The sequence below is a fragment of the Acomys minous genome (assembly GCF_964271855.1).
Source record: "Acomys minous genome assembly, chromosome: 4".
Classification (NCBI taxonomy): domain Eukaryota; kingdom Metazoa; phylum Chordata; class Mammalia; order Rodentia; family Muridae; genus Acomys; species Acomys minous.
Genome location: NC_140486.1, coordinates 818,801 through 844,789, shown reverse-complemented (window position 1 = coordinate 844,789; position 25,989 = coordinate 818,801). Strand labels below are relative to the sequence as shown.

General features: G+C 38.9%; 1 protein-coding gene and 1 long non-coding RNA gene across 4 annotated transcripts in view; both read left to right on the top strand.

Moving 5' to 3' along the window:
- The first annotated feature begins 1,335 nt into the window (after window positions 1-1,335).
- LOC311596170 overlaps window positions 1,336-25,989 on the top strand; it is a 181,344-nt gene continuing 156,690 nt past the window's right edge. The window contains exon 1 of the long non-coding RNA XR_014778745.1: window positions 1,336-1,373. This is a non-coding gene — a long non-coding RNA (uncharacterized lncRNA). The remainder of the gene's footprint in view (window positions 1,374-25,989) is intronic.
- Window positions 19,979-25,989, top strand: part of CD226 (CD226 molecule) — an 83,112-nt gene continuing 77,101 nt past the window's right edge. For 2 of the 3 annotated variants that reach the window (XM_084779372.1, XM_084779370.1), the window contains exon 1: window positions 21,148-21,658. The gene's annotated coding sequence lies outside the window, so the exon portion shown is untranslated. Of the gene's footprint in view, window positions 20,132-21,147; window positions 21,659-25,989 lie in introns of those variants that run through there. The other variant, XM_084779371.1, reaches the window with a different exon arrangement.

Here is a 25,989-nt window from a genome sequence, read left to right as displayed (position 1 = left end):
TTTAAGTTGATAGAGATGAGTGATATGATAGATATTGAGTTACATTTAGAGTTTTAGATTCACCATGATGTTTTCTTCAAGGCTGCCAATATAAATAGCCAAAACACTATGAATGTAACATAAACAATTTATATAATTGTTTCTTGGTTCTTCTTGCTGTCAGTAGTCTATTTTATATATGCATAATATAAATACATATGTAAAAATAAAAATACATTTTAAAATAAAAATAAAATTGTTTTAAAAATAAATATCTCATTCTTCATCTCAAGCTCCCCCCCAAAAAAACCCAAAACAGATCTGATATCCAGGGCCATGCTACAGCTAGCTTGGCCCATGGTTACACGTGAATTCCATTTGAAATTAGAAAAGTAGCATAATTCAGATTAAATCCAGATAAATGACATAGAAGATCTGACAGCATTTAAATACCGAAAGGACCCTCTAATCTTAAAGAAGAGAAAAGACAAGGAAGATGTTATATATGAATGGATTTAGTAAATTGTGAATTGTGTGTTCAATGTTTATGTCAAGAAAAAATGTACTCTTCCCTCTCACAAACACACACACAAACACACACACACACACACACACACACACACACACATACACACACACACACACACCATCACCAACAGCAACACATAGACAAACACCACAGATACAGCTGCATGTACATCAGAGCTTAGAGACGACATGAAGTTACAGAGTGAGATCAACCTAAAGTGACACAAACAACTTCAAATTTCACACCACATTTAAGCTCCTCATGGACTCCAGCACCCTACGGGCTACCCTATGCTCCTCTGCAGAAGCCAGTCCCACCTGCCTCACAGTAAGGCTTGTCTTTTCTCAGGGTTCCTTTATTTAGGCCTCATTACCTGGCATCCAGCCTTGTACCATACATCTCCCGTGTGAATGTCCTATAAAGCAGGTATTTCTGACTAAAATTTATTCTCAGACTAATTTGACATTCAGTGCCAAATATTTAACCACCTACCTCTTTCCTGAAAAATTTAAATAGTGAGTCATTGCTCTACAACCCGATGAAATGGAAGATCTGTTTCCTGTGTGCTCTGAAGGATACGAAGACAGATCAAATAACTTCCATTTCATATCAGGAGAATATAGTTCCAAGTATGCTGAGAACAGTCACCAGTTGCCTTCCCTAAGTTTGCTTTACTGTATAAGACTTTCCATATATTTGAATTTAAGTGTGTGTGTGTGGTGTGTGTGTGTGTGTGTGTGTGTGTGTGTGGTGTGTGTGTGTGTGTGGTGTGTGTGTGTGTGTGTGTGTGGTGTGTGTGTGTGTGTGTGGTGTGTGTGTGTGTGTGTGTGGTGTGTGTGTGTGTCTGTGTGTGTGTGTGTGTGTGGTGTGTGTGGTGTGTGTGTGTGTCTCTGTATGTGTGTGTGATGTGTGTGTGTCTGTGTGTGTCTGTGTGGGCATGTGTGTTAAGTTGTGATGTGTATGCATGTGGGTGTGGTGTGTGTGTATGATATGTTGTAATGTGTGTGTGTTGAGGATCATTCACATTATTGTAGATTTTAGAATAACTAAACTTACATTCTTCATTCTCTAAGTCTTATGTAGTGTATCTTGAGTGTGTTCTTTGGAAAGGCAATATTAGTACTTACTTATGTGATAGGTACTCGGCCAGAACCAATTCTGACAAAGTAAAAGTTTTACTTTTACTTCCAGGCTATGATGGCCTAACTCTCAATTCTGAGAATTTGAACTGATTTCAGAACTGTTGTGAAAGCTTTACATATTTGGGGCTTAAGGTTTTGTTCATGTTACTCTGAGCTTCTTCAGCTCTTGTCCCTCTGTGTACTTTCCCCCAAAGGTCACATGACGTCTTTTAACTTCACTCATTACCTCTGTGGAAAGGTCATGCTTGCAAACTTTTTGTTTCCTGTTCCTAACTGCTTCCTCTTCTCCTCTATCCAGCGGCCTCCCCTGTGTTTGCCTTCCCAGATCCCCTAGGTCTGCCTAGCCCCATCCCTAGGGTGATCCAGGATTCCTCTCTGTTCTAGCAATCACTCTCAGAATAGCATCAGTAATAGTGTTTTCTCTTTTCCTGGAGCTACTGTTTGCTCCAGCTGATAAACAATTCCCCAGCCTCAGGTTCAGGCAGCCAGTCACTGCGTGATATACAGAGATAACAGTTTCTCCGTGAAATTTGGAGAATGTTTCCAATTTTTCTGTCCATGGGGTTTTATAAGGAGTTATGGGAGTTAAGTAGTAAAAAAGCAACACATGGTTGGGTTAAAAATGAGATAAAATATACTGCTGTAAGTTCTTGTGTGCTTACTTTCTTAAAATATTTCTGAATTCGTTGCAGGGATGGCTATAGAACTCAGCACCGTCTGCATCTTTGGCAAGCAGCCTGCCACTGAGCAATGATCTGAACCATGTTCAAATTTTAAAAGACTATATCCATACCTTCTCAGAGTCGCTGAACTTTTTAACGCTGTAGTACAGTTGAGCATGTCAGATAATATCAAGCTCCTGGACACGTCCAGCTATGGTTCTTCTATTTCTACCTCTGCTTCCTCTCCCAAACTCAGATTATTAGCCCAATATTGTCCTATTGGCCATTGACATTAAGGGAGCCTCAATTTGCAGTTACATAATGAAATGCATGACTAGAGCTCCCCAAAGGGAAAATAAGTGCTGTTCATGTCACTGTATAGAGTGTAGTACATCTCTTTTCTTTCAAGAGAGAAGGATGATTGTGAAAGTTATTAAAGTACAGAGTCCAGGGATTTTTCTGACATGATCTGCCTAACAGTGACAAGTGGGCAGGACAAACATGTCAACTACACTGAAGCCTTGTTGACTTAAGTACTTTTCAGAGATACTATGGCATCCTGGATGAATCTTCAGGGAATTCCACAGTCATTGTCTCCAGTAGGAGGTCCACTCATTCTTGATGTAGTATTCAACAGCTTAAAAGCTTAAAGGAAAATTAAGATCATATTGGTTTGTACCAAAGAACTGGGCTTTCTGTCTTTGCTAAGAGTTGGCCGGCACATGGTTAATGAAATTGTTCAAAAAAGGGTTGTCAGCATTTGTAGAGTCATAGTGATGTCAACTCTAATAATGATTGCCTTGTTGTTTCACTTACGTTGTTTTTTTAAACAGTCTTACCAGGTAGACTAGCTTAGAACTCCAAGTGTTTCCATTCCAGTCTCCAAAACGCTGACATTACAGTCCTACGCGACCATGTATCGCTAGTGATAGAAAATCAATAGGTAAATCAAAGAGTATTAGAATGTGCATATTTATTCAAGAACATAGGATAAGAGGAACAGTTAAGAGATTATAGAATGATTGTTTATAAGAAACAACCCAGGGTTTGGAGCTCTGAAGTTTCTAATATACAACTCCTGGATGTATATTCCAGAGGGTTCTAGAATGTGTTTCAGCACACCTCCATATTACATATTTTACTTCCTGTTCAGGCCAGACATTTTGATGCCTGTCTAGAAAGCGAGCCCATGCTCGAGGTGTGGGGTGATACAGAAGGAGGTGTTTTTATAGTCTAATGGTGGGGATGTCATTGGCTTTAGGAAATGGCAGTGTGCATGTCAAGGAAATTGGAGTTGCTTTGGATTCCATGCTGGGTGAAAAATCAGGAGGGCGGAGAGAGACTAGAGCTTCAGCAGGACAGAACAGGTGTGGCCCAGAGGAACTGGGGGAGCAAGTGTTGAAGAATTGCCAGGGTTTCTGTAGGACTTTCTTTGTGTCTGTTTCTGGCTCTCCACCTCCTCCACCCAACACTGCAACAAGCACTTTCTGCAAAGAGCTTCGCTTTATGAAAAGTGGATCCAGAAACTGGTTGAGGGTGGTTTGAAAACACACAGTGGAGCTGGCACAGCGGGTCCTTCCTTGCAGTGAGCAGAATTGAGAAACAGTTTTGACGTTTGCAGAGGGACACGTAACTCCCGGTTTTCACTCAGTAGCAGGGTTCTTCCCCTCTGTTCCTCATTCTATGTTGCGTCTCTCTTCTCCATGGCAAGATTTTTGCTTCCCTATCACACTCAAGTAAAGACATCTCATTTCCTATCCCTGGAGACAAAATGATTTCTCAATCAGCACACAAGGAGTACCACCAACAAGCTAGGACTCTATAGTTGGTGAAGTTCAAGGGTTTTTCTTTTGTAATTATTTTCATCTATAGCCTCAGAACTGAGAGGACATAGACAGAGAACTGTGCTCAAAGGGACTTGATTTTTTTTCTGTATGGTTATTTTATTATTTTTGTTTGTAGTCAATCTAGTTTGACTTTTTTTATCTTTATTTCTGTTTTCTATATGAAGAGATGTGTTAGTGACACATTATTCTTATTTTTACCCTTCCTTTTTCACTGACCCACAGACACATTTTGATATTAGCTTATACTTTATTCTTTTGTATTTCTTTTCTCCAAAATAAAAAATATGATATATATTATTTTTAATTATCTTAAAATTACATTTGTTTATTATTTTGTGTATGTGTATGCATGTGACACAGTGCACCTATAGCTATCAGAACACAACTTATACAGTCAGTTCTCTCTTTTTGTTGTGCAGGTCCCAGGGATTAAACCAAGGACTATTATAACTTGTCAGGATTGAGACCATGTGTCTTTACCTGCTGACCCAATTCACAGGTCACATCTCCCCTTTCACAGAAAAGGTAGCATGCTTTCCACATGTGTTTGTACTTTCTTACTCTATGTTATGTGACTGTGCAGCAATCTATATCCCATTCTTAGTATCTCAGAAATGAATGCTCACAATTATTTAATCTTTCACAGGCGAGGATTATTTCTTAATTTTGTTGTTATAAACAATGTCACAGTTATGAGCAAATTGTTCTTATAATTTATTTTTTTTTTACTAGTCATCATGAGCTTTGTTTAGAATATTCCTAGAGGACTTCCTGGGTCAGAATCCTAGATATAGAGGCAGAACTGTCCAACTTTTACTCATAAAGACCCATTGTGGTCAAAAAGCAAAGAATAGTAAGTGCCACACACTAGACACAAGCCCAAAATACCATGATCTGCATTACATGGAATCAAATGAATGTTGTTGAATTTAATGCACTCTTTTTTTCTGAAGCTGACTCCAACAATGACCTTCTTTTTCTAAAAATCAAGCTGACTTGTAGCCTCTTGCACTCTTCTGTTGCACTTGGCCCTCTTCAACCAGTCATCACTTACTAAACACTTTCCATTGCATGGTGGGTGCTACTTTGGTAGCTTATACAAATTTTGACTATATAACCTATTAAATAACTATTCACTTTTATCATTTAAAAACTCTTATCCTAATGTACAAATAGTCTCTGTTTACATAGTTTTGAGGTGATCAGAAATTCATAAGTACAGATATAATCATCATCTATATCATGGTGTTATTTATGTTAAGCTCTTAGTGACCCAATGCTATCATTGTGGCTCATTTGGTAGAGCACTCACCTACCATTCATGAAATTCTGGATTGAGTTACCAGCATTACATAAACCAAACATGATGATATATGACTGTGATCCTATCAATCAGGTAGTAAAGGCAGAGGGATCAGAAGTTTAAGGTCATTGCTGACTGCACAGTGAGTTTGAGGCCAACTTAAGCTTTGTGAGACATTATTATTCTTTCGTTTGTTTGCTTTTAAGTAACTGTAGTGACAACACTTCTAGGACAAATACTGTATTCATTTTAAAATGGTTTATTATTTTTATGTGTATATGTGCCCTCATGCTTGTGCTTGGATATGTACTTGTGAGTGCAGGTTCACTTAGGCTCCAGAAGAGGATGTCAGAGCCCTTGGGTCTGGAGTTACAGGTGGCTATGAGCCACCCAACTGGGATCTGAAGTTGGGTTGCCTACAAGAGCAACAAGCACTCTTAACCATTGAGCCATCTTTTCTGTCCCCATATTCTTTAAATGTTTTTATTTATTCAATAAAATATGCTCATTATAGATAAAAATAATTGATGTGCTGTCATTTAGTAATCTCATTCAGTGGATTTTTACTCATCTTTTCACTTCATATTTTGTGTTATAAAGTATGGGTTCATATTATTTTAGTGGCATGCTATTATCATGCAAATTGAATCAACAAATTATTAAATGGCCTTCTTGAAATGTAAAACTTTAAACTTGGGTAATATATTAGAAACAAATGTTAGAGTCCTTATATGTGCTTGGTTATGCACAGTAAATTTTGTTATCAAAACACCTCTAGCACTAGGAATGATGTAGTTAAAAGATGTCCATCTAAGAATAAGAAAATCACATGAAGGAACATCAGTAAAGTAGGATGAGGAATTACTAAAATAGAAATGGAGCAGAATGGTACAGAGATTATTGTTTCTGGAACCTTCTGTGTTGAGGCCCACAGAGAACAAAGTAATTTTACATTTGCTTTTTTCTGAATTATTTCACACACACACACACACACACACACACACACACACACACACACACACAGAGAGAGAGAGAGAGAGAGAGAGAGAGAGAGAGAGAGAGAGAGAGCTTTAACTGTGTTGCTTAATGCTTCAAAAGGAGAATGTGTCCACATTATTAAGCTTTATGCTTCTTACATTTGGATAGAAAAATCAGTTATTTAGCATGTAGCATATGCAGCTTTTCAAGCACATCGTGGATCTATAGGATGAGACTGGACCAGGCCAAAGTTGGATAAGAAGCCTGTGGTAAGAAGAGGAGAAAATCAACCTTTATGTGTTACAAGTTTATGTGGCATTTTCTTTTTCTTCCTCTAGCCAAGCATTACATAACTTTGTGGAAGGAGTTTGAAGAATTCTGCTTTCCCAAAAAGTTGTGGAGGGCACTGTAAGGTTTAGTAATGCCCATACTGTTTTATATAAATCTGAGTCAAAGTCAATTTTAGGCAAGAGAGAGCAAAACACAAGTCCCTTCAGACCAAGTTAATGTCCTCTGGTCTTGCTGAAGAGGCAACTGAATCTCCACCCCAGCTCTTGGCAGGAGCCATCTGGCAAAGGCCCTGGGGCAGCACCAAAGGACCATTAAAATTATGATATTCCTTTCTCTTTTTGTAGTTGAGATACTTGCAGTTCACTTGTAGATGTAATAAATAAGCCAGAGACATTCCACAAACCATTTAGCAAGCTTCCCCCAGATGTTGACAACTTATAAGACATATAACAATGTCACACTAGGACACTGGCATTAATACAACAGGCTTAACCTAGATTCCCCAACTTTTGCTTGTGCTCATTTGGGTGTGAACGCCTTTGAAACAGGAGGACACCCCAGAGGGAATGTTACCATAGAAAATCATTTATTTTCTCAATTTACATTGCTGACCTGGGGAGTATTATAGAGGAAAGGAGCAACCTCTTAGGTTGCTTACCAACAAAACTCCAGAGGTTTCATGATTTCTGTGATGCCCATTTATCTACTGAGTGGAGAAAAAGGTCTACACTGCTGTAGGTGGACAATGGACATTACAGTTAAAATTGTGGACTATGGAGGTAAGTATCTGGAATTGAATCCTGGCCTGGCTAAGTAGAAGATGTCAAGAGGGAGGAAAGATGTCAGGGGAAAAGGTAATCATTTCTTAGTAATATACTTCTAAGATTTAAAGAATGATTAAATGGATTTGCCTGAGACTCCACTGAAACTTGGTGTGGACCTAGTTCTGCTTATTCATGTGGACACACTCCCATTCCTCCTTCTTATCCCGTTCCTACTCTTCCATGACACCTGAAAATGCCGAGCAACATTTTCTACCTGGGACCCCAGCTGAGACGCTGTGCTGGGACTCACGTAGGTGGCTCACATTATCGTTCCCTGCTCTTTTTGATGAACTCTCCATTCTCATTCTTGGCCTTGTTGCAACCGTTTGCAGGTGACCCTCCCCTGACCTCCACTCTATTCATTAGAGACACCAATTCATGAAACAAAGCCAGGTCTCCCCAACCCTTCCATCTCTGTCTCTCCAGATATATTCTTTGTTCTGCTGCGACTTGCAGGAAACTCACATCTCACCACCCCTTCAAATCCTTGGGGACGTTGCCTCTTGTGGATGGGATCCCATTGGCTCTTTCCCACAGCCTCTTAGGCCAACTCTATTCCTGTTTATTCCTCACCAACTTATAGACGCACTCTCTACCAGAGAAATATAGTCACCACACTTTCCTAAGACCCAGAGAAGACAAAGAAAGCAAGGAACCAAATAAAGACAAGACAAGAGATCAACGTGTAGAGTCACCTTAATCTTCTTAACTCCAGATGCCTGGACACCAACAGAAAACACAAATGTTAATAGCCAATATAACAGGACAGAACTATAACCCAGCAACACTCCTATAGCAGGCCCCATAAAAGGAAATTTAGCAGAAACATAAGAAGTTAGGGGATATGAATAAATTCCATAATGAAATGTGTGAAAGCACAGTGGCATGAAATAATGCAAACACTTTAAGACATGAATGTAGAAATAGAATGGTGAAAGAAAACTCAATCTGAAATAAAACTAGAAACAAATATTTAAAAAATCAAACATAGTCTCAGAGATAAGACTCACCAACAGAATACAAGACATGGGAGAAATAATCTCTGGATCTGAAAACAAGGTAATTGGATACCTTAGTCAAAGAGAATGTTAAATAAAAAAAAAATTCAGCCATAAACCATTCAAGAAATCAGCCACACTATGAAAATGCCAAATCTACAGATAGTAGGAAAAGAAGAAGGAGAAGAAACTCAGGCCAAAGGCTCAAAAAAAAAAAAAAAAAAAAACAAACTTTTGACCAATTAATTAAAGAAAATTGCCCAAACTCAAAGAAGGAGATACCATCAACCTACAAGAAGCACTCAGAATACCAATCCTAAACATTTTTCTGCCAAACACAACCATAGCCAAGTTCATAAAGAAAACACTGCTGTAGCTAAAATCACATATCACAGTGTGACAAGGGTTGCAGCTGACTACAGTGACTCCATTTTGGTACCTCAGATGAACTTTGTCTTGCTGAGTAAAGAGCCAGTAATGGAAAGGGGAACTTAAAGAGAACAGTTCTGGGAAGAAAAGGAGCTCTCTGCAAAAGTTCATGTGCCCTCTCTAGTTTTGCTAACCTCATATTTTTGCTTTTATAATATTTGCTTAGCTTACAGCTTTGGGAAGGAAAATCTGTGGACTTCTCAGGCAGAATGTGGTTTTCTTGCCTAAATATGGACCATGAAAAGTGTTTGGGGCTGTACTTGGGTCCCAAATATACAGGTGTAGACAACAGCTGCCTAGAATTTCAGTTGGCCCATCCACAGTTCCTGAGTGATCTTCTCTGGTGGGAGCCTCACAACACAGTAATAGTGTGCCACTACTGTGCCCTGTACTTGCTAATAGACATGCCATCCATACAAAAACTAAACAGACATATTATAGACCTAGCAAATATTTTCAGAGCATTTCAGCCAAACAAAAAAGAATATACCTTTTTATCACTTCATGGAACTTCCTCCAAAATTGAAAACATAGTTGTACACAAAGCAAGTCTCAACAGATACAAGAGAATTGAAATAACACCCTGTGTTCTATCTGACCACCATGAATGAGACCTGAACATCAACAGCAACATAAACAAAAGAAAGTTTGCAAATTAACTGAACCTGAACAACTCACTACTGAGTGAAAAATGGGTCAAGAAAGAAATTAAGCAAGAATCTAATGAAAATGAAAACACAACATATCCAAATACCAATATGGAACTAAGAAGCAAGGCCATAGTATGGCCTAAACACACACACACACACACACACACACACACACACACACACACACATACACATACACACACACATACACACACAAACACATACACACACACACACACACACACACACACACAAACACACACGGAGAGATCTCATCATATTAACAACTTGGTTGGTACACCTGAAAGCTCTAAAACAAAATGAAGAAATATTCTCAAAAGTAGATGTGTAAAAATAATCAAACTCAGGGCTGAAATCAATAAAATGGAAACAAACAGAAATTACAAAGAATCAATGAAAAAGTCAGTCTTTTGAGAAAAACTAGTAAAATTGATGCTGTCCTAACTAGGTTAGAGATGAAAAGAGGAGCATCAGAACAGACACCGAGGAAATTCAGATAACCATAAGGGTATACTTTACAAATCTCAACATCACTGAACTAGGGTACATAGAAATAAATAGATCATTTTTTGAAATATATAGCATACCAAAATTAAATCAGGATCAGATAACCATTTAAGTAGATTCATAACCTGTTGTGAAATAGAACCAGTAATTAGAGGACTCCCAACAGCAACAACACAACAAAAATAAATGCTCAGGCCAGAAGGTGGATTCAGATTCATCACAGAATTCTATCAGACTTTCCAAGAAGAATCAATGCCAACACATCTCAAGTTATTAAAGTTATTACACAAAGTAGAAACAGAGGGTATATTTCAATGCTTAAATTTTTTATGAGGCCACAATTACCCTGATACCTAGACTATACAAAACACAAATTAAGAAAGAAAATTACAGACCAATATCCTTATAAACATAGATGTAAAAATTCTGGATAAAGTGGTTGTACAGGTTTGCACTCCCACCAGCAATGGCAGAGTGTTCCCCTTTCTCCACCTCCTCGCCAGCATGTGCTGTCACTTGAATATTGCACAGTCAGGGGCTGGAAGCCCCCTTCATAGTACTCACATAATTCACATATTAAGGGGATTATAAGGACAGCAAAAGTAGCAAACAGAGCTATGCTCCATAACAGCATGAAGCCTTCAGGACATGCAGTTCTCAGGGTTATGCCTCACCGACACACACCCATCGTGGGTATGCTAACTGGTGGGCTGCATTCCATGAGTTCTAGGGCTGTTTTGCTGTTCCCCCTGCACAACCCTCAACAGAGTTATATGCTTTTTATTTATAGAAAAATGTCAAAAACAGGCCAGTCTATAAAGAAAAAGATTAATGAAGACGGGAAGCAACCTAATGGGCACAGTTGTCTTCGGGGGTCAGTGAAATATTTGGGGTTAGATAGTAGAGGTGGTCTCACAACTCTTTGATTTTACTAAATGTCACTGGATTTTTACACTTTTTGGATGCGTGATTTTATGCTCTGCTAATCTTACCACAATGGAAAATTAAAATTTAAAATGTCTTTAAAAATCTTTTTAATGACCAGTAACTTTAGAAATTATTTCCTAGCTGAAGAGATCATGAAAAGAACATTGCGGTTTGAGCAACTTTCACTCACTCCTCTTGGACTCTAGTCACCGGAATGTAAGGATTTGCTTTTCCTGAGTTGGCTGCATTTAAATCATGTCCAACATTTAACATTATGAATACCCCTGTGATGTATTCACATGGCTGATGATAGTTGTGAAAATAATCAAGTTTTAAATAAAAGGCTTAAAAAAGAAAAAAAATTTCAATAAAGTACTCAACAACAACAAAAAAATATCTACCACGATTAAGTAGGCTTTATCCCAGAGGTGTAAGGATGGATTAACACAAACAAATTGATGAGTACAATTTACAAATAAACCAACTGAAATGCTGGAAAGGTCTTTGATAAACTCCAACATCTCTTCATGATAAAAGCTCTGGAAAGACAAGGGAAACAAAGAATATGCCTCAACATAATAAAGGATTTACAGTAAGCCCATAGCTAACATCAACCCAAATGGAGAGAAACACTAAAACCAGGAACAACAGTATGGTGTCCACTCTATCCATAACTATTCAATATAGTCCTTGAAGTTTTAGGTAGACCAGTAAGACAACTGAAGGAGATCAAGGGCATACAGACAGGAAAGGAAGAAGTCAAGGTGTCTTTATTTGCATATGATAAGATTTTATGCTTAAAAGACCCTTAAAGCCTCCACCAGGAAACTTCTATAGCTGATCAACACATTCAGCAAGGTAATAGGATACAAAACAGACACATAAAATCAGTAGTCTTTCTATATACAAATAACAAACAGACCGAGGAAAAAATAAGGGAAAAAACACCATTTACAATAGCTTCAAATGAAAAGAAAATATTCTGGGATAGCTCTAACCAGGCGAGTGAAAGACTTGTATAATAAAAATGTTAAGATATCGGAGAAAGAAACTGAAGAAGACATCAGAAGGTAGAAAGATCTCCCATGCTCATTACTACAGTAAAAATGGTCATCCAACTAAAATCAACCTACAAATTCAACACTGTCCTCACCAAAATTTTAACACAATCTTTCACAGAAATTGAAAAGGCAGTTTTCAGTTTCATGTAGAAATGTGCACATGTGCATATGTACATGCGCGCGCACACACACACACACACTACACAAGAAAACATGATAAGTAAAACAATCCTGAATAATAATAATAATAATAACAACAACAACAACTGTGAGAGGTAGCACTCCCCCCCAATTTCGAGATGCACTATAGATCTACGCTAATAAAATTTATAAAAACATGGTATTGCCATAAAAACACATTGATCAGTGGAATAATATTGAAGAACAAGACATAAGTTCACACACCTATGGACACCTGATATTTGACAAAGAAACAGAACATACATGCTGGGAAAATAGTGTGTCTTTAACCAATGATGCTGGTCCAGCTGGATGACTGCATGTAGAAGAACTCAAATAGATCAGTTCTTACTTCAGCCTGTAACACTCAACTCCAAGCAGATCAAGCATCTTAACATAAAGTAAGTTACTTTGAGTCTAATAGAAGAGAAAGTGGGGAATAGTCTTGAACTCATTGGCACAGGAAGACATTCCAAACAGGATACTAATAGCACAAGCACCAGCACCATCACCTGAAACTGAAACGTGTCTGCATGGCAAAGGACACCATCATTCAGACAAAGCCGCAAGCCACAGAATGGGAAAAGATCTTTACCGATCACACATATGATAGAGGGCTAATATCTAAAGTATTTAATGAACTAAAAAACTGGACATCAAGAGAAACATAACCCAATTAAAATATTTGGTACAGATCTAAACAGATAACTCTCAAGACATGAAACACAAGCGGCTGAGAAACATTAAGAAATGTTCCACATCCTGAGATTTCATCTTATACTAGTCAGAACGGGTAAGACCAATAAAGCAATTATTAGTCATGCTCACTGGGATGTGGGGAAGGGGAATACTTATTTATTGCTGGTGGAAGTGCAAACTTGTGCAGCCTCTGTTGAAACCAGTGTGGCATTTCTGAGAAAAGATAGAAAGAGATCTACATCATGATCTACATCTGTACCACTGCATCACACTACAAAGATACTTGTTCATCTATTTGTTCATTGCTGCTTTACTCATAAGAGCCAGGAATTTGAAACAGCCTAGATGTTTTTCAACAAATGAATAGATAATGAAAATGTGATGCATCTGCACAGTGTAATATTAGATGCTAAAAAATAAAATTATAAACTTCACAGATAAATAGATGGAGCTAGAAAAAAATTATCCCGTGTAAGGTAAACCCAAACAAGCATTGTATGTTTTCTCTTGTATGTGGATATTAGCTTTTAAACCTTCGATGAGTGTGCTACAATCTGTATATCCGTGGAGGATAGACACAGAGTAAGGGACTAGGGAGAGGGAAGGATCTTCCAAGGAATATATAGAATATATAGTTATGGAGAGACAGGAGGGAAACTGGAGTGGGAGGATTAAATGGGAAGACAGCTGGAAAGAGAAATAAAAGGAAATATAGGAAGGAACACAACACTAAAGGTCACTTGAGGGGTTATATGGAAACCTACTACTACAGAACATGTGCATGTACCAATAACATTTAAATGGAGTCGGCCAGGCAGTGGTGGCGCATGCCTTTAATCCCAGCACTTGGGAGGCAGAGGCGGGAGGATCCCTGTGAGTTCAAGGCCAGTCTGGTCTACAAAGTGAGTCCAGGACAGCCAAGGCTACACAGAGAGACCCTGTCTCAAAAAACAAAAGAAAAGAAAACATTTAAATGGAGTCACCAGATAATGGAGGAGGCAACAGCTCAACTAGATATCTCTTGCCATAAGTGAAACTTCCTGTGTCAGGAATGTGTTACATCTAGTTGGGCTGTTGGCCAAATGGGGGTCTATTTAAATCCCCAAATAAGTCATACTATTGCCAAGGCTATTGCTTGCTGTTCATAGATGGATGGTAAGGCCCTATTCCTAAAGACAATGTTACATATCACCCTGAGTATGAGATGTTGAGCTGGTAAATAACTAGAACCTTCATCCCCAGTGACTAGTGCTCATGGTTCTGGAAGGTTCTCTGCATATTACCATAGGAGAAATGTAAACACCAGCTCAGGCACAAATGCTCTGAGCTATGATGGCCTGCCTGCAAGATATGCTGGCACAGTGGTGGCACAGGTACAAGACAGATGGGGTCTCAGTGCTTAGAGCAGAAAAAAGACATGCGCTCCATATATGATTAAGAAGCCATATCAAATTGGCATTTTCTTGTAAAGGAAAATTAGTTTTGTGATGGAGTCTTACTGGTATGTTAACAACACTTTAGGGTAGGCCCAGGCCCAGCAGTAGTTGGCCAACACAAAACAAACTCAATGGTAATTTTGTAGACTTGTCTCATATTGCTTGTGTGGGTATGTTTATTTTCTTATTGGTCTTTTGACTGTGTATTATTTTTGTATTTTTGTATGTGTTTGTTCTGTGTCAGTATTTATTATATATTTATTTATTCCTTCATTTTTTCTTATTTCTTAAAAAAAAAAAAACCTCTGGCTTGTTTGTTTTATAAAGAGAAAGAGAAAGAAAGGCAAGAAGTTGGGTGCCAGGGAAGGTATAGATCTGGAAGGAGTTCGGGGAGGAGAAATTGTGGTCATGGTCTAAAAGAAATATTTTTCAATAATAGAATGAAAGAGGATTATAAACAAAGTATATAATTAAGAAGTAGAAGTGTTAGGGAGCCATAAGGATGGATCAGCAGGTAAAGAAAGGTGCATGTCAATAAATGTAATGGCCTGAGTTTGATCTCAGGAACCGCAGGCTGGAAGGATAAACAGCCTCCTGCTGGTTTTCTCTGACCTTAGTATAGGTGCTATGCCACATGTGTGCCTCCAAAACACACACACGAACACACACACACACCCGCACACACACACATGCACACATGCAAACACACAGACACATACATACACATTCTATGCACACACATACACACACATATACAATGCATGTATACAGTGCACACACACACACACACACACTCATAAACAAACAAATAAATGTAATAAAAAAGAGAGAATGTTGGGTACATAACAATGATTCAATTACCACCAGCTGGAGTGTCTACAGGTTGACAACTAGGTGGGAAGAACAGCAAACCTCATGGTGATCCTGGGGATGTGGAGCCGAGGACCATGCACAATGCCTTGCTAGTCATGGCAGCTGCCTTGAATCCTAGGATGGTGATGGTGGGAGCAGAAAGGACGAGGACAATCTTAAAAGTATTTTTATGGACATGCTCTAGTATTTGGTGATGTAATATAACATATTAACAGCAACAACTCAAAGATGGCACTGGTGTGTTTGTAGCTGTCATGACTGTGGTGTGTCCTAGACATCATTATATAACTTGCAGGAATCCAACGATCTAGGATAAAGGATAAATGTTTCAAATTTTGTCTTTATTGAGAGGAAGGTATATGAAGTCATTTAGGCTCTTTATACAGAAGTCCGATGCTTGATCAATGTTGGTAATGAAATAGTCTTAGTACACAGCTGTACTACAAGGAGAATTATGCCTGAGAGGCAACTTTGAACTTTGAGGACATCTCTGCTTTTTATTGAGGGCACTGAAGTGGGAGAATAGGTCCTCTGGGAGGGAATTAAAAGAGAGAAAGGCATGCTGGTACTCACAACCAAGAGAAGAAACCATACAAGTGGGAAGAATTAAAATGGTCTCTAGTGAAACAAATATGCATAAATTAAAGCCAGAAAAGAAAGTGGAGTTAACAATAGCACAGGTTTGAGTAAATGGGGAACTTGGTAAAATGACTTGCTGTGCCAGATACATAAAATTCAACACCCTTTGCATATAGAGTAGTGGATTTTTACCTTGTGTTAGAATTTACTGGATTTTATCTTCATATTTTTTTCACTTCCTTGTTTTGTATCATAGGATCCAAGCTATTAGGAACCAAGAAACCTTCTAACATTATTATCACAAAATAATATGTCTTGAGTTAGTGGGTAGACACTTGCCACCAAGCCTGACAACATGAGCTCAGTCCCTGGATCAGTGTAGAGGAAGGGGAGAGCTGACTCGAGCTGTATGTTGCACATCACGCACTCACCACTGTGGCATATAGGTGCCCCCTCACTCCCTCACCAAAATACATAAATACATGTCTAAAAATTACATAAAATTACACACAGACAATGGTTTGAACAAGGAATCGTCAGTTACATGTGTGCATGGCTTACTACTTACTTGCATATCTTTCTTCTCTCACCAACAACTTTATGATGTTTCCTTCCAGTTAGTTGTCTTCCCTTGAAACCTCCATAAACTGACCCACAGAGCTGAGGCCACGACCTAGTGAACTCTTCAGGATTCTCCTTACCTCTGTACCAGGCACTGAGTCTTCGAATAAGCTAAAATCCATGCTTTGCAAAAAAAGAAGGAAATTAATTTGTATTTTATTTATGGGGAAGACATAATAATGACACCTTTTATATATAATTATATATTAATTATATATTAAGATCATATATATATATATATATATACATATATATATCTTAATATCTGGATTCTGTGAGAATAAATTTTCTTGAAGGAAAAGAACTTCTCACAAGACAATGATCAAAGACCTTGAGGCAGGAATGTCATCTGGGATTTTGTGAACGGCTTCAATGTTATTATAAGTGTCCTTAAAAGTGGAGGCAGAGTGACAGACTGGAGTATGTGATTGGACAGATGCCGCAATGCTGACCTGGAAGACTGAGAAAGATCCTTCAGGAAGCCTCTGCCTCTAGGAGCTGGCAAAGCCCGGAAGACATGCCTTTGCCTTGAGCCTGTGCTTCCAGAGGAGGAAGCACAGTTCTGTGCATGCCTGGGGTTTAGTTCAGACTTGAGTTTGATTTTACACTACTAAATTTATGGATTTATAGTAGTTTGTAAGGTTGCAAGTGGAGAAAAATGAAGAGGTTAAGAAGGCCCAAATTTTTTTCTTGGTGGAGAGATGAAGAGCAAGAGAAAGAGGGAGGGAGAGGGAGACAGAGGGCACAGAGAGAACCCCCAAACCACCAGTAAGGTGAACAGACTTGAGACATTAGAGCAGCAGCCTCCCCATGTAGTTAGTCTACAAAACTGTGAGAACTTTTCACAGAGCGCTAAGCTTTGGGACTAGTTTGTGATTTCATAATACATAAGATGGTAGATGAGTCCTGATTCTGCTCAGTGTGAGAAGAGGACTCTGCTGTGCAAGATTTCCTCTCCGGGGAAGGAGGTGCAGTGCTCCAAAGCTGTGTCTTCTAAACAGTTTGCTAAGGATGCTGTACCAGCATTATGGCCTCTGTCCCAGAGAAGCGTGAAGAAAAACATCTGAGGGCTGGATCCTAGAGCAACATTCACAGTTATGAAGTTTCCCTTTTACCAGACAGCTAACATTTCTCCTGCTTGAGATGATGTCTTAATTTACTAGATCTAAATTATTAGGGAGGGGCCAAGTAGAACAAGGGAAGTAAATATGTTCATCTGAGAAGGAAGAGGTTGAAGATGGAGGATTAGAGAGTTGCATCAAGTCCTAGACGCCAGCTTGACGGAGTCATATGAGCTCTGGTTGCAGCCAAGTATTCAAGAATTGGAAGTTCTGGCTCTCTAAGAGCACACTGCTCCATCACCAGCTGCCAGCCCCACAGGTGCACGGAATTTCCAGGAAGTTGTGGAAGGACAATACTTCAAGCCTCATCTGTGCAAAACCTCGAACCTGCCCACCGAAGTTAAAGATAGCAGCAGTACAAATTTGAAATTTTCCCATTTGAAAGCATGCAATGTTTATATACAGTTGAACTTAAATCTGGACTTCCAGGTCACATGCAAATGCCTTTTGCTCCAAGGATTTAACTTGAAATCTTGCTTCCAGGAATATTGGGCCACACACTTTCTAAGATTTCAACTTCTGAAAGGCAAGGAAGAATATCTAGAGAATTGGGCTGCTTGGCAGGGAGCATGCTGCTACACTGGCCACTACTGCCTTTTACCTTCTCCTAGGATGGAAAGTCCTGGAGTAGTGAACTTAGATTCTCTGCAGAGCTCATATTTACATTTAAAGCTCCCACTAGGCATTCCGATGCAGCTCCTCCTTTATTGATTTCAAGAACACACCTGTGAAATAAGAGTTACGCTCATAGGATACAACTGCTTACAAATACCTGTAAGATACCGGATGATGCTCCTGGCATTGGGGCACAAGCTTGGTGACAAACACTTAGATTTTCCTCAGACTATCCTGAACTGAAAACTGTGTCCCGCGAGCCTATGTGCTTCCAGGTCATCTGAGACAATGGACGGTATTTGATACAGCAGTGAAGATGGCAGGTTTCACACACTTGAAGTGTTCATCCTTAAGTTGATGGCTCAGAGACAGAACACACACACATACACACACACACACACACACACACACACACACACACACACACACCAGCAATGGTCAGTTTTACATACATAGCAAACAATAAAAAATAAATTAAAACATGCATGCTGGCTCATACCTTTATTTTGTAATGGAAGCTGGCTCCTTCTGTGTGTAGGATGAAGGAGATAGTCCTCTAAAGAGATAGCTGTGTTCTCTGAAGGGCTCCTGCTTTCTTCCTGAATGGATACGTGTAAAGAAAGTTTGATCTCACTGTCTACAGTTAATGTTGGCTTGTTTAATCTGACTTCATTTCATACCCTGGTATCCCATGTCCTTGGGACCTGTAACCCACTTTTTACTTGAGTATCATGAAGAAACCCTCTGGTCCAACTTCTATAGCTGGCAGTAGTAGCAGATTTTATCTCTAAAGCCAGAACCATCTTGACTGAGGGATGGGTAGAGGACCATCCTCTCCCATGTGATCTGACAAAGAGAAAGGCTGGCTGTCTCTAAGTAGTCTTGGTCATTGTTATAGCCAGAGTTACTACCTGCGTAGTCTGTACAAGATCATGGGTTTCTTGGGATATTGCTCTTCAGCTCTAAAGTCCTCTAGGTAGCTTTTTGGTGACTGTAAAATTTATTATCCAAATAAAGACATTTTTAAGATTGAAAGGCAATATAGATTGATAAGGAAGGAAGGAAGGAGGAAAGGAGGGAGGGAGGGAGGGAGGGAGGGAAAGAAGGACATATCTTAAGTACATAGTTTTTTGACATTGTAGGCAACAAATATTTCTTCAAACAACCTAGGTACAGTAGTATTGAAAGTATAGGAGGCAAAGTAACTTTTGCAGCATTTAAGATGTTAAAAAAGTCCCCACTGGATTCTGCCAAGGGTAGAAAATATCTGCTCTAAAGTTTGAGAGATGGGTTCTGCCTTCCAGGAAGCTTCCGTCTCCCTGGAAGGGAGTGCCATTGTAGTTGGCCAAGGGTCTAGGCCTCCCCAGTGGATGTAAGACTGAAGTGTCGTGGCTGGTTACATAGGGATGAAGGTTTGAACCCAAGTCACTGCACAGCACATAGTCTTGTTTCTAGGATGACACTTGACTTTCTCTTTCTTGTAACCACAATGGAGACACAACGTTATCAAATGGTGACAGCACAGAGCGATGTGGAATAGAGGATGACAGAGAATGGTGCCAGGAGACGGCACTGAGGGGAAGAGATACCAGGTATCAGAAAGCTCCTGTCTGTCAGTACAGCTGAGTGAGTGGACTGCTGCTTCCTGTTTCTCAGGAAAGTACTCTCCCAAACCCCAGAATGCGCCTAGATCTCACACTTACAGTCTTCATTCCCTTTAATGTACTTGCAAGAATACATTTCCTGAAAACCTTAAGATCACCACTAAAACAAAGGTGAAAGTCAGAAGAGGAAGAAAAGGCCAGTGGCTAGAGCAGCGTGGTTGCAGAGACCTAGGCCCTCGGGGACGCGGAAGGCAGGTGAGCAGGAAGGCATGGATTCTCAACTGCTTTTTATGGTGGTCTGTGTCTTGTCTGTGGGACTATATGAGCTTCGCAAAACTCTTCAATCAGCATTTTGCAGCAGCCTTATGCATCTAAATATAGATTTGTGCAATCATTGTAGAACAAAACAGTCTCCTGTGTGCATTTATCACAATGTATGCAGCCAGTCCACTGGAGATGGGCACACAGTTATTTCCAGTTCTTATTATCAGAACCCACTGTAATAAATATTACACATTTTAAATAAATATCTGTGCTAACTTTGCTAAGTTTACCTGTTTTAGGATATACATTTTGAGTTGGTTTTGCTGAGTCTGAAGGTATCTGTTACAAGTCTGTTTTTCATAAAGCCTGTTTAACTCTATAAACACAGAAAATTTAGGGTGTTTATCACTCAACTCTACCATAGAAATGTTTGCTCTTGTCAGCTCTTATCAGAGATGATAGCCCTTGTTTTGTGTCTCTGTTTACACACTTATTTAAAAAAGTTAGATCATTATTGTTTTAATTTTATTGTTTACAGCTGATGAGAGTAAGATCTTTGATGTTCTGCATCCTTTTCATTTTTGCTTTAATTGGGAGTATTTAGGTAATTTTGTAACCTATAGTTAAAATGTTATTCTTCCCTCTCATAAATTGTATTTATCTCTCTCCAGATTTTTTTGTTGTGTACTTGACATGCTAGGGTTCTAAGTTAATAGATAGGAAAAGGAGCTGTTACATTTCCTTTAATTTTTGAGCTTTGGTGATGTATGTTTATAGTAGTTTAGATAATATGCAAGTTACAGTCTGGAAAGATGAATGTATGGCCATATATACATACATACATACATACATACATACATACATACATTCATACATGTATGGCCATATGTTTGTGTGTGTGTGTGTGTGTGTGTGTGTGTGTGTGTGTGGAGGGGAGAGAGAGAGAGGAGAGAGAAAGAGAGAGAGGGAGAGGAGAGGAGAGGAGAGGAGAGGAGAGGAGAGAGAGAGAGAGAGAGAGAGAGAGAGAGAGAGAGAGAGAGAGAGAGAGAGTACCAGAAGTATGTTTAGATAAAGCCTGAGATAACAAAGCTTCCTGAATTATAGATACTACTGAAGGTACCTTTCTTTGATTGGTAGGGAGAAATGGGGAAATGAAAAGAAAGAAATGAACATCAAGTTAAAAAAATGCTTTAGTTTCAGTTTGGAGTTAGAATGGAGAATGAAAAGTGCGTAGAGGCTCGGAACTCTCTGAGTTTGCAATGAGTGTGAGTAGATGAAACAGTAAAATTGCTTCTAGATGCAGAAGACTTCTTGACTTCAGGAGATCCTGCTTCATGAAGCAGTGCTTGGTAACAGTGGTTACTTGAAGAAGCTGTGGTGGAAAGAAAAGCTCAACTGCTAGGAAGAGTCGGGTCCCAGAAAGAGTGGTGCTCCCTGCGCTGGCCGGTGTCTAGGGAGCTCTAACACCACCATCTCTCTGCAGTAAGAATACAGCCAAAGAGCATTGCTTGCACCAAGGTAAGTAATTGTTTTACAGAAAGAAAACTGGACCCTGGAGTTTATGTAGAACTATAAATTTATGTCTGTACGTGTGACATGAAATTAGAGCCAATACTTTCTAGGAGGGAGCTAAAGTGTTTAGTGGAAGCAGAGGTAAGAGAAAGTGCTGGAAGAGTGAGAAGTGAGGGAACATAGTGAAAATGGAAAGCATACTTGTATAAAAAAAAGTTCTATGAAGCCCAGCACTACAATTATATATATGCCAGTAAAACATTGGGTGTGGCTGAGCTGACTCTTCACACAATTAGAGTGTGGCACAAGTATATAATGCAGTGCAGGAGAAATATAGGAAATTGCTGTCATTACTTGACTGTCACGTAAGCTTGTGATTTAAGTGATGGTTATAGTTTTGGTAAATGGTGTCATTTAAATACTCTTCTGTATCTTCACAGAAATTTTTTTTAGCCATAATGCAATTCCTAAGATAAGAAAATTGACTTGACTATAAGTATCTGAGCTATCACACTTAGTCTTCCATGTCTTGAGAAAGGTTGAATGAGGTGAACGTAACAAGTGTCTGCCATTCAAAGACTTTTCTAGAGTAAAAAGGTTGGCAAACTTTTCCTGTGGAAGGCTATAGCACAAAAAATATCCACAGGCAAAAATTCAACAGACAAGAAGGGCTGTGATCCAGCTAGCATTTATAGGAATCAAACAGAGGGCTGGATTCAGCTTCTGGCCACAGGGTATCATTTTGTTCCAGAAAATTGCCTCTGAATGCAAACTAAGAATTCTGACTTGAGTGGAACATAAGTTGCTGAGATTCTCAGGGAGCCATGGTGTAGAGGAGACTACAACCTCCCCAGTCCATAAAGATTCCATAGAGATGACTCACAAGGGCTTGAGTAGGAAGCACAACTATGGTGTTTTGGCAGAATCTACTTAGAGTTCTAAGCACCCCCCAAAAGCTATTATGGTGTCCCAGCACACAGCCATCCTCTGCATTTGAGAACAAGAACTGAAACAGAGATCTGATACCTGTGATCTTCCCAATAGCGGCCACCAGTTTTCAGACAAGCAATGCCCTCTTCTCGGCCTTTCTCTGTTCTCCTAAGGTTTGGATGAGAGAAGATGGGCATCACAGGGTATGCCAACATGAATCTGCGAGGAAAAGGTGCCATGAGAATAGTCAAGTCATGTGAGAATCCTCCCAGTGTTCAGAAGCAGCAGAAACACCTAGGAATCAGAATGTATCACAGATTCTAGAAGGAATGCAATCAAAGGAATGGAGAAGGGCCTGTCTGTGTGGCTAGAGCAAGTGTGTCTAAAGATGCTCACCAGAGCCACCTGAGAAAGCTCTGCAGACAGACCCCTGCACATGGGCATTGCTGTGATGTTTTAAACAGTGGGAAAAAGAATCCAGAATGTGTTGATTAATGGCTTTCTTGAGGACAAAGCTCCTCGGCACAGACAACTCTATTAGAAAAAAGCCAAACCTCTCCATAAATCACGTGAAAAAAAAATGACTGTCGTCATCACATAAATAGCTCAGTTGCAACCTCCATCTGTTTTTGGTTAGATGTTGATAGATAAGGCTTGTCCCCAGCAAAGTGGCCAAACTTCTATCTTCAATTGCAACTCCACCCATAGCATTCCAAATGCATGTGTGACCTTTAGGTGCTTTGATTTCTGAATGTGAGTGCACCTGAGCTCTATTCTCTGATGAACTGGCATTGGATGACTTGGGAATGAGCCACACATTATTATTGATACATTAATATCATGGTTACTCTCACAAACCTAGTCTCTTACTCCTAGAGAGAGGAAATTTCTTTCGATTCTGTAAGTCACTCAGAGAGGAGGAAATCACATCACACCCAATTTCATTTAGGTCTGTAGTAATACATGGTCACACTATCTGTTTGTTTTTCTATATTTTACCACATTACAGAATCCTGAGCCCCTTCTTTTCCTGAGCATGCATGTGCACATGCACACACACACACACACACACACACACACACAAACACACACACACACACACACACACACGTGAACACACATTCATTTAGCAAGCATTTGAGTTTTAATCTTTCAGATGCTTTATTGACAACCTGGACTATCTTTTATATTATTCATCTCTAACTCTTATCACAAACTTGTGATGCAGAATTGCAATGTTGTAGGAAGCATAATGTATACTTATAAAACAGGTTAGTTGGAGAATCAAATAATAATAAATGATCAACAGCAAACTGTGCTGGCTTCTGCAGTTGGAAGTACAGAGATGTACTTGTAATCTTTATCAATATAGCAGTATTTGTTTTATTGCAGTGAAATTTGTATTACATAAAACTAACAATTTTTAAGTGTCTGCTTAAGTTGTGTCTGGTAGATTCATAGGGCTCTATACTAACTGCTTCATTTTTTGGAGATTTTATTTATTTTTATTTTATAAGTCTGAGTATTTAAATCTGTGTTTGTGCACCATGTATACAAGGCCTCCAGAGTCTAGAAAATGCTGTCAGATCACTTGGGACTAGAGTTACAAATGGTTGTAGGCTTCCATATTGGTGCTGGGAATTGAACCTTGGTCCTCCGGAAGAACAACCATTGCTCTTAGTCACTGATCTATTTCTCCACCTCAATTGCCACTTCTTATCCACCTCCAAAACATCTTTATCATCCCGGAAGAAAACTCTACTAGTTAAGCAGTCACTCCCCATCCCATTACTCTACCAGCCTTTGCAAACACGAGTGTGTTTTGTGGGTTTTACAGATTTGCCCATTCGGTGGGCCATTTGTGCCTGTTTTATTTATTCTCTATATCCATTTATATCATGGCATGAATCAATGTTTATGTCTTAATGTGGCAGAATCATATCTTCTGCTATGGTTATACTGAATTGTTTACCCCATGAATGTGATGGATATTCACGTTATTTTCACCGTATAGTTCTCGCGAACAATGCTGCTATGAACAGTGATGTGTGAATGACTAGCATCTGTTTTAGTACCATGGGGTACCCTTCTAGGAGTGAAATTGTTACAACCTGTGATCCTATTTGAGGAACTGAAAACTATTTTCCACAGAAGCTTCAACCTTTAATATCTCTGTTAGTGATCCGCAAAAGTTTCAATTTATTCACAGCATGTGTGCATCATCTCTTTTTATGATAGCCACTTAACAGTCTATAAACTGATTTTTCAATGTGTTTTTTATCTGCATTTACCTCATAAATAATGATATTGAACACCTTTTAATGTGTTTGTTGGCCGTTTATGGCTCTTCTTTGAAAAAAAATGCCTCTTGAAGTACTTTGCCAATCTTTAAGCTGAGTAATATATTTAGTAACTTGCCAGTCACATATTTGATTCACAAGTGTTTCTTCCATTATATTGGCTGGTTTTTCATTTTCTTGACATCGATTTTGATACACACTTATGAATATTAATGAGTCCAAATTTACTCATACTTTCGGTATCATATCTAATAATCCACAGTCAACTTCAAGCTCATGTAGCACTTATATTTAGGTCAATTAATTTAACATAATTCTTGTGTGATGAGAAGTACGAATTTAACTTCATGTAGCTATCCAATTGTTCCATCATCACTTTTTCAACACTGTAATGTCTCCCACTGATTTGTATTGATTCATTTATGAACATCAGTTGACTATAGATGTATTGTTTTAGTTGTTTCAAAGTTCTCAATGTTAATTTTTTCTTTTTTGTTAAATATTTTTTACATATACATTTACATTATTACACATACATACAGTAAACTACCTACAGCAAGAAGAACCACAAAACAATCAAGAGTTATATAAATGTTACATTCCTAGTGTTTTGGCTATTTGCATTAGGCAGCCTTGAAAAAAACATCTTTCCTATCTTGGTGTGTCTAAAATTCTGAATGTAAATCAATACCTATGATATCTTATCATTATCAATTTAAAACTTCTATCTAGACCTAAAAGCATCTTAACCCCTAAACAACTAAGCTTAATTGTAAAACTAAACTCTTTGGTTTTCAAACCCATCAGAGACTTGAGAAGGAATAAAATTAATTACCTGACTGAATACTGCCTAAAAATAGGCAAGCTTGGCTGTAGGCAGTGTCAACGGCCAAACTCTGCCAAGAAATGGTAAGCAAGTCCTCAATAGTTCCTGGCTCACAAATATGTCTTTCAGATATATTGGGCAGAAGGTTGACGATGATGATCCAAGGTTATAGTGAGTATTGGGCGACTGTTCAGGCAGCAAACTGTCTCTCTCGTCTTCTCATTTTGGAAGCTGCTAAACTGCACTTCCTGTATACTCAGTTCTCAATTTTTATAACAAAA